Raw genomic sequence first — 11,054 nt, 5'->3', positions numbered from 1 at the left:
TAAGACATAGTTTTATTAATATTGCTTAAGATACATTAACATCATAAATAACTTAGTATAGATTAGTAATAACTCAGTCTGAATCTCCGTTCATTTTTATTTTACAATATTTAAAGCTGAATCAGAAATTTTTAAGTGACCTTGTTATTATCTTAACATGGATCTTGTAGAGTTGCTCTTGACCTCATTAAGGTTAAGTCATTCATCGAAATTCCGTAACACCTATCCCAATGTTCGCAACTGTAATAAATCATAGGTTGGGGTGCAAAGGTTAAGGTTATCAAATGTAACCTATTTGTAAACAAGATTCCGCGCTTAAAAATTTGACAGGAAGACGTTCAGTTAAAATATAAATACAGACATAGGTCTTCATTTGGCAGTTTCCTTTCCTACACAAAATGAGCAAAGTTAGATGTGTATTCGTCGTTGGGGACATACCACACCTGTCCTTGCGCTAGTTCTCTGAAATAGGTAAGAATTCAACAATCCTTATTTTATATCTCAAAACTTGTTTTAAAGACACTGAGTTTCTTTAATTTCTGAGACGTTAGATTTATAAAACACATGTAGACTTAAAGGCGTGATGTAGCACGCACACGAAAAGAATTTATACGAGACAACCGACGTGTTGGAGATCAAAGAGGTTCTTTAAAAAAAAACACCTATACAGACCATTTGTAACATATTATATTTCAGGACCCGTATTTCTTTTGGTTACAAAATATAATTAAACTCTTCATATGAACACAAAAAGTATAGGATATTTCATTTTGAAAAATCTCTGTTGCCATGTGATTACGCTGTTTGAAAAGCGCGCTTTATTTATAAACCAGATGATACACTCCAACCAGTAATGAGATTTTAAAATACAAGGCAAAACAATTAAAGAAATCTCTCAAAAACTGAAAAAGGAATTTTGAATATCAAATCAATACTCGACGGACAAATTTAGGCAATGAAATCTGAACTTTTGAAAATGATATTGTACGTATGTATCGAATACAGTAAATTATAAGCCTTTCACGGATACTGTGGTTATACTGTAATGAGATGCGCAGTCATATTTTTTATGATGATATAATCAAAGAAAAAACTTTGACGGAGGAAGGATAAAATCTAGGACGTTTTCCCCAAATTGACAAAGATCTTTATCGGACAGGATAGTCGCTGCATCGAAGTAAATTCATTGTTTCCTTTTTCACAGTTGATAATCAGCAAGAATATGTGATCATTAATAGTAATAAAAACAACTCCTCATCAGATATCCTATAAATAGTACGGGAAAGTCCAAGTCAGTGAACTAATATCATAAACTCTGGGTTACATTTTGTCTCTGCAGGTCTTTCAGACAATAAATTCAAATAAAAAAATAACTCTAGTCTTTTCTAGCCCCAAAAAAGTTTTCACAGCGAACGGTAAAATACTGCTTTTGGGACAAGCGTCGTATCTAAGGTGGTGGAACCCCCTTTTTGACGATGAATGCGTCTGAATAGGTAAACATAAGGCTCTTCCCCCCCCCCCATCCTGGGTTTGAACCCGGGCCCTTTTAAAAATGGCTGGACCCAAATTATATCAAAATTACAGAAAGGACATGTAAAAATATGGACAATTCTTTAATAAAAATGGGGGGGGGGGGGTCTTTTTTGCTTAGGTTGATTAGGTACTTTCATACTTTGTGTTAACTGGTATTAAGAAAATATGTGTGTTAACTGTTATTCAAATTATCAAATAACAATTAAGGAATTTTTATCAATGCTGGATCTCCTTGGTTTTTTTTCGATCGATATAAAGTATTTTGCCCTATATTGACCCCATTTTCTTAGGTAAAAATCATTAATCAATTATATAAGTCGTACTGAGATTTCTTCCGGCAACACTGACATCTTAATCCAGCCTTCTATTTCGTCAGCGTTAGCTTATACTGGATCTATGGTTAAACAGTGGCCCAGGATCACAGGTTATAGCAATCAGTGAGCCAGGACCCGAGGCTACGACAAATCATACAATCTAATAGGGTAGCGAATTCAGTTTCTGCAGAGGTTAACCGCTTGTCGAGGTTTAAATTTTCGCACCTTCTATGCAGGATCAAAAGTCAAACATCTATTTTTTGCAATTAAGTGACAATTTTGATTTTTTACATTTTATCATTGTCAATAAAAATTTTGTTATTTCATTATTTTAATAAATATTTGAATGATTGAATGAATGAATGAATACTTTATTTGCAAGAAGCATATACATGCTATGGCAAACGAAAATATATACAATATATGACAAACAAAAGACAGCAGAGAACAGTAGTTACAGAGTATACAATAATATTATGACAATATATGCGATCTAATTTTCCAAGCTGCATTTAAATAGTTACATAGTTTTACTGTCAGAGATTTAGAATGAGCTTGTAATAAATTATCTAACTTGTGCCGATTTGGCCAAGAACAGTAGTATAAAGGTAAAAATTCTATACGTACAGATCTATACGCTGGACATGATAAAACAAAATGATACTCGTCCTCTAAAACATTCATATTACAACACATACAAATTCTGTTTTCTCTTTGAGTATTTAGATAACGACCAACTTCAACATTTAATTTAAGTGTGCCGCTACGTAGTTTTGTTAATATAGATACATTACAATGAAAATCTAAGTATTTTTCAAAACCAAATTCTAGTTTATATCGTTTATAAATACAAAGTTTACTACATTCTTCTAAAGCTGTATTCCAGTTTTGTAAAAATTGATCTTTAATACGTGTTTTTATACAATCAAATGATAATTTACTACTATCTTGTGAAATCCATACATCATAAAATCCAAGGTTACATAACAATTTTTTTACGTTAGACGCCCAATTAATTTTACCATTATTTGCATCTTTGTACAAAAGTTTATAAACTTCATATACAATATGAGGTTTATTAGTTACAATATGAATCCAATATTTCAGGATTTTATATTTTCTCAAAATATGCAATGGCAAGTGCCCAAGTTCACCATATAAAAAATGTGTAGGGACTTTTTTACCAAGTTTCAAAATAAATCTACAGAATCTATTATATATAAGCTCTATATCAACAGCACGATGAAAACCCCATATTTCAGACCCATAACTTAAAACGGATCCAACCATACTATCGAATAAGAAAATTTGTTGTTCAGTAGTCACATATATTTGTTTCAATGAATTTATTAGTGAAGATAAAGCTCTTGATCCTTGTTGAGATAAACGCTTTTGAGTTTGTAAAAATTTTCCATTATAGTGGAGCAATACACCGAGGTATACATAGGAGTTCACAATTTCTAATTCTCTGTCGTTGTAATAAAAACGGTTTACCACAGGCCTCCATCCATTTCGGAAAACAACAACTTTTGTCTTCTCCGTGTTTACTTCTATGTTCCATTTATTACAATATAGAAGTAATTTATTCAGTAAATGTTGCAGCACATTCGTTGATTTTCCAAAAAGTACGGTATCATCAGCAAATAAGATCAAATATATTAAAAATCCATTTAGAGACACGATGTCTTTATCTGTTTCAACGGAAATATCTTGAATAATGTCGTTAATAAAAAACAAAAACAGCAAAGGCGATAAAGGTTCCCCTTGTTTTACACCAAGAAAATTGTCAAACGCATCTGACAGCACTCCTCCAGATCGTACACGAAGACGCACTGATGAATATAAAGTTTTAATAATAGAAACAAATTTGTTACTAATGCCATTCTTTAGCAGTTTGTATATCAAAATTCTTCTGTGTAGTTTATCAAAAGCCTTGCGAAAGTCCACGAAGGCACAAAAAAGCTGAAGCTTTTGTACTAAAATATGTGATATAATTCCATGCAGTGTGAAAATGGCGTCAACAGTTGAACGACCAGGACGAAATCCAAACTGATTGTCTATTAATTTCTCTTCGACGGCGTGCACAAAGCTGAGTCTACAAATGTAACGTCTTCAAATTACAAAAACCATTTACCACGTCGGTATTTTCCCTCAGAAAACGTAAGCGTAACAAAAACACTGGACACTTAGTTTACCACATAATTCCAAACATTCACGTTCAAAATGTTTCTTTTTTTTCGAACAAAAAAGTGCAGCAAATGCACATTTCGAAAATATGAATAAATATTTGCTACGAGCAGTAAAATGGAAATAATCAGCAACGATGCCGTGAATCCTTTTCAGAAAACAGCGTCAAACCGCCATTTCTTTAGAATGTAACATAATAGCTGGACATTTAAAAAAAATCAGGTTTTAAGTCTGGACTATCGAATCATTCATATGTTGCAGATTTTAATAAACCTCTGGTTTTGCACATTTCGAATACCAAGTTATTTTAAAAATAAAAAGATAACAATTACACATTTTTTCTAACCGATTCTTCCACTTTGATTATAAACCTTCTAAATTACTATTTCTTACACATAACGAAGATCATTCCAAGCATATATACCATGGTCGTTTTTGATTTTTTTGCGGTAAATTTCATATAATGTCACAGTCCGAATCTGAACAATTCTATTATACGAAAATGTGGGACACAATGTTAAATTTGTATAAGTTTTAGGTCACAAACTCTATTTTATGCTAATTTAATGTTACAAGTTACACCGATTTTTTGACGTTTTCTATATGTCCGTTTCGTGCTTTATAGATTAAATATTAATTTACCTTACTAGTAATGTGGATTCTTATGGCATGCATTCATCATTTTATCATGATAAACAATTCTTCTTCAAAAGATATTATGAATACATGTAAATATTGTATGTTTAAAGCTATTGAAAAAGCGTAGTTTACAGTTGCCGTCAACTTTGTGCACGCCGTCATCGTCTTCCGACCACGACAGCAAACGTTCCGTTAATATGCTAGTAAATATCTTAGAAAGAATGCTCACCAATACAATCGGCCTGAAATTGTTAGGGTCCGACAAATCACCGCTTTTGGGTACAGGGATAACTATGCATTCGGTCCAATTATCTGGATATATTCCATTGTCAAACATAGAGTTGAAAAGAATTTTAAAAATAGGCGCAAAGAAAAGAGGATTCGCAGCTAACATTTCACCAATTATATCATCGTTTCCCGAACTTTTGCCAGTTTTAAGTTTCTGTATAGCTTTTATAATTTCATCTTCTGTAATTTCTGAATCGAGAATATCAATACTTATTTCACCAAAGTCGGTATTGTTTAATAAATGTAAAACTTCATCACAAAGTTCTGGTGGGTTCGATCCCAAAATATTTTCGAAATAGTTCAACATCTCATTATTTTCAACTAAACATTTTGATCTGTTTTTCGGTTTTACAGCGGACCAAAACTTTCTAGGTTCCCTTTTTGCAATATTACAAAGTTCGATTCCTTTCCTTTTCTTGAAGTTAAACTGTGCATTACGTTTGACTTTATTAAATTTGTTTCTAGTCGTTATATATGAATTTCTATTTGTATCTGTCGGATGACGCATATAAAAATTTCTAGCAGTGTGAAATTCTATTCGTGAATTTGCGCATTTCTCGTTAAACCATTCGTTATTTGGTCGTTTAACATATATATCGTCTCGAGTTAAAACAGAGTGTCCAAAAACTTTATATGCACTTTCATAGATAGTTCGGGTTATCTCCCTCACTGCGTTATTAATATCAATTTCGGAAGATAGATCATTCACCAAACTCAAGAGGCTGTCACTATGAGACTGTAAAATTTCAATATACTCATCGCACTTATTGTTGTCCCATTTAATGAATTTATGGACTCGGGGGAGGTTTTGTTGACGAATAACAGATAAGTCTAGTTCGAAGTAAACAGGCATGTGATCAGAAAATTCGTTCATAGGTAGCACTTTAAAATCATTGATTAATCTACATTCGCTCGGGGGCACTAGTAGGTAGTCATTTACACTTCTTCCTTTGGCTGTACAGAACGTAAAATTACCATTTTTGTCATTACAAAGCCTGCCATTGGCTACAACTAAACCCGTGTTAAAACCCATTTGTAATAGTTTACGGCCAAATGCATTAACTGTTTTGTCCATTGAACTTCTGTCAGAAATAATGGGGTTTACAACGTGCTGAACACTTTCGACATATTTATCTAGATCGTCATTAAGTAAAAAATCACTTAATTCACCTATGCGGCTATTTAAATCTCCACATACCAAAACAATACCTTTATCACTATAGTTATTTACAATACTTTCAATAATATCGTGAAAATCTATATCACATAATTGGTAATAATTAGATCTTTCGTGTGGTACATAAGAAAAACAAATAAAAATATCTTTATCAGTATCAAAGAAACTATGGTCAAGTTTTAACAGAATAATACCATCATTTAATTCTTTTTCAACAATAATACCGTTACATAAAAAACTCTTACAAAAAACAGCAATACCTCCTTCATTTCTAGTACCTATATTTTTATTACGAAATACACAAGAAATTCTTTCAAAACCATCTATAACTAACAAGTAATTATCTTTTAACCAGGTCTCACTGAGAAATAAAATATTATAATCATTTATTAAGTTCAAAAAGTCATTATCTTTGTAGACTGAAGTTAAACCATGAACATTCCAACATAGACATTTTAATTTACAAAATTGTTCTCTGGATTTGTCCTATGGCAAATATTCCTTCCCATTTACAAATATACGGTCTTTCACAAAGTAAGCCTTAATGTCCCGTTCGCGTAAGTCCTTTAGAATCGGCAGCTTTTCTTTTCTTCGTTTCTGGATGTCCAAAGGTAATTGTTCTGAAATACCGAAACAAGTATCTTTTAGATTTTTTGCGCTTTTTTTCACCAGATCCCGGCTTTCAAAATTTGAAAACTTCACTAGAATCGGACGAGTCTTCTCACCATGCTTTCCTAGACGATAGGCCTCAGCAATAGATAACTTTGTGTCCACATTTTCTATTTTCAGACTTTTAACGCAAAATTTGTTTATAATGTGGGTACATTGTTCACCTTCCGATTCCGGTATATTGTAAAATATCAAATTATTCCGCATGGACCTCATTTGAACGTCAATTAACTCGCTCTTCAGTTTGGTATTTTCCTTACGAATAACAATGATTGAAAGTTGTGACCTCAGTTTACATGGTTTACAACAATTTAACATTTATTGTTGCAATTTTCATTAATCATGTTGATGCAAATTCATTTCCGGAATTTTCGATTCTTTAATATGAAATAAATATATAGAAATTTGTCCTTATGTTATATGTTAACCGGACTTTAACCAAATGCCTTTGATTTATGTTAACAAAAAACCTGGGATATGCACCTTACTGTCTAAACATGAACCAATTGTGAACTAGTGATACATGTTTTGATAATTTGCAAACAAAGAGTCTAGTTCTACGGTCTACATCTCGGTCCATTAAAGCATAAAAGGGGGGACACTTTTTTTATGTTTTTCTTTGGGGGGAGATAATTTATAATTTTACCTGTTTCTGATCTTATTAAAATATGCAGTATATTGAATCAATAAAAACTTATTTAATCATACCACATCTGTTTTTTTTTTTATTTATCTAAAACATGCCTAAATGATCTGTGTATTTTTCTTCCTTCCAAGTCATCGATCTTAAAGTTAGCTAGGTACTTGACGCATTACTAAATAAACAGCTGTGCTATGAGCTCATGATACGCCCGTCGTTTTATGCAATAATCATAATTCTAATATGACGTCCTTATTACGCTTTGTAAACAAAGCCGTGTTTCAATGAGCATAAAAAATATGTTTGACACATGCGCACGAACTTACTGTGTATATTAACGTTATTCCCATCGTTATCCTTTAAATTGTACACATTTAAGCAGCAAGCATAAACTTTTATTGTGTATTTTTATAAAACAACATATATTTACTCTGCCCATAGTTTTTAAACTTATCTAATATGAAATGTAATGCACAGACTCCTCGGGGAGGAAACGGGAAAAGCCAAACAGTTTTACGGTATTTTCGTACGCTTCGACCTATAAAAACACTGTATTTGTCCGATTAGAATAGAAATAATTCCTTCGTGTCATATATACTCTATGCTCATTTTAACATGGGTAGGCATTATATTTGACCACATTTTACACCTCGCTATCGCTCAGTATAAAATATCGACAAATGTAATGCCTACCCATGTTAAAATGAGCATAGAGCATGACACGAAGGAATCATTTCTTAAATAGTTTCTGAGGTACAGCGTGACATGTGAAAACACACCTTTTCTTAACATACTTTTTTAATACTAAAAACTCAATAACTCATAATTAAAGTTTTGAAGCATCACCAAAAAGAATACAGAACTTAAGATTAATATAACTAAGAAGTAGGCAAAGTTTTAAACAATAATCATAAATTGTTTTTTTTAGATACGGCGCTACATGTGAACCCCCTCCCCCCTTAAAAAAACAAACTCAATATCTCTAAATTAATATTTTGAATCAAAACCAAAAAGTATACAGATCTTTGGATTAATATAATGTAGACCGAAAAGTTATCAATTATTTCTCTTTAATTTCTCAAATTAAAAAAAACAAAAAAACGTATGAAGTTCTTAGATTGGTCATATTCAGGTGCAAATTTGTATGTAAGTATTTGTTCCTTCTTCAGTGAATATAAAAGAAGAATATTGTGGTTCATCTCTAACTCTAAGCCACATGTCAATTTTATTTGATGTAAACATGGTTAAGTGTGTCATCTTAAAACAACCTATCCAAATTCTAATAATTATTTTCAAAGCTTAATTTTACTTGCATTTAATAAATGAACATGATAAAGGTATAGATATTCATATGTTAAGATAACAAGTATCTTTATAGTCGTTGATTGTATAATATATGCACAAATAACATCAAATTTAAAGATAAAATTTCTTTGTAGGTAGAAGAAGCTTTATCAGCAATGGACAACTTAGAGTCATCAAAGGCATCAGGATTATAATTTAGCACGCCAGACGCTCGTTTCGTCTACATAAGACTCATCAGTGAATATCATACGAAAACATTCATAAAGCCAACCAAGCACAAAGTTAATGAACATTGAGGATCCGAAATTCCAAACAGTTGTGCCAAATACGGCCAAGGCAACCTAGAAGTTAAGATTGACAATTAATTGAGAATAAAATAATATAGAGAGCAAGATAAATAAGAGAAGAAAATATTTAATCATAGTTGCAGTTTTTTTTATAAATAGCAGCCTCACTAATCATAACGAAAAAGACAGTTTATCACAAGCATCGCTACCAATCGATCTTGACCCAGTCGTGGCTATATATTTCTGTTTTGCTATCAACGCTACTGATATTGGGATTGTCTATATAAGACTGTTTCTAAAAAGAATATGTTGCTGATTATGATAGAAGTACACCTCCTATTAGTAGTAACATCAGAAGATTACCTTACTACGCTTAAAGAAGTTTTCAAGGAATAATAAACAGTCAATAGGAATATAGACCAACTGTTTTGATGTCTGAAAACTACAAGATCACTTATTAAACACCTATGGTGTGGATACAAACAGGGAAAATACCATAATGTATAAGACAGAACGATAATAGTATGTGACTGAATTCAGTCATAGACTTAGATTTAAAATGTGTTTGTATATATTGTATAGATATTTCTACTGCACAAACCATGTACTTTATAATGTCAATAAATAGTGGTGCCAGTGACTGAATTCAGTCAAGATTTTCGTTATTGTTAACATTAATATGTATATTTAGAATCAACTTGGAATTTTTTTCTATAATACTATAATCTAGTTTTGAAAAAAGGAAGATGATTCTTGATGTTTAATTGTAAATTGACTGAATTCAGTCAACAGTTTTCTTATGTAAAAACTGTATATACCCCTCAGAGCATTTAACTTGTTGTGTAGGATATTGCACACACCCAACTGCTACCAATCTCTAATTTTTAATGTATTATCAATTGAATATTCAAATAAATTAAGATGAAAGTAGAAGTGCAAGATGACTGAATTCAGTCATGACTATGGTGTCACATATGCAGTTTTTATTCATACAGATAACTGGGACAAACAGATTTTCATTAAAAAAAATAGTCACAATTTAACAGTTTGAATAAAACGTATATTCTCATTTATTTTGTTTTTGAACATGCTAAATAAAAGCTTCAGATTACACAAATGGAAGCAAGTACCCATTGTGCCTAATATATTTTTCCAAACAGAGACCGAAACCCTCAGACTAACAAAATAGTATATGCACATTTGCAATCGTGTACTTCTAAGAAAATAGCTGAAAATACGTAAGGACACGATTTGCATCAACATGTGTCAATTTTTTCTAAGATATAGGGAGAAACCTCAGTTATCTAAATTTTAAGGAGGTGTTATTAAGCAGATTCTTGCATACCCTCCATATTTGACAAATCAGAATATTGACAAGTTGAAACAGAATGTGTTACATGTAAATTGCATTTTTATGTCATTGAATAGGCCTGGCGCATGAATACATGTATATTTGTTGGTTAACGCAAAAATATGTACTCAATGAAATTTACTATCTAATAAAAAATAAACTGCACAAACACTTGTTATCATTCAAACGAACATGTTTGTGTTTATTATTTTATTTAACGATTAACGTACAGTGAAAATAAATATTATCGACGCCATCTTGTATACATTAGTTACGAAAAGAAGTTCGGTCAACGTCGTATAGTGAAAAATAACTAACGTAAATACCAACTACCACAAGTCCTCTCGAACAATCATGTCTAATATGACAATCATTTAAGAATTATACAACTATTAACGGAGGTAACAGCCTTTGAAACTATTGACCGGCAAACAGTCTGTGGAATAAAATAGCACAATTATTTCAATATTTTTTTGTTATATAGAAAAAACATACAGAGGTATAATAATATTATATATACTACATAAAAAAGACCTATAAAAATAACTTTTAAAAGAGCATTATTCATCTGATGGATACAAAGATGAATTACATCTAAAAAAAACACAGAGCGAATTTAGCATGGCACTTACATTTTGTATACACCCCAAACAAAAAAGTCCAG

General features: G+C 31.6%; 1 long non-coding RNA gene across 1 annotated transcript; it reads left to right on the top strand.

Moving 5' to 3' along the window:
* Nucleotides 1–307: 307 nt before the first annotated feature.
* LOC134696797 (uncharacterized) lies at nucleotides 308–10,169 on the top strand. The gene is made up of 2 exons (XR_010103019.1): nucleotides 308–471; nucleotides 8,887–10,169. It is a non-coding gene; the product is annotated as an uncharacterized LOC134696797 (long non-coding RNA).
* Nucleotides 10,170–11,054: the final 885 nt, after the last annotated feature.

This window comes from Mytilus trossulus, chromosome 14, assembly GCF_036588685.1.
Source record: "Mytilus trossulus isolate FHL-02 chromosome 14, PNRI_Mtr1.1.1.hap1, whole genome shotgun sequence".
Lineage (NCBI taxonomy): Eukaryota > Metazoa > Mollusca > Bivalvia > Mytilida > Mytilidae > Mytilus > Mytilus trossulus.
This window is presented reverse-complemented; position numbering and strand designations above follow the sequence as displayed.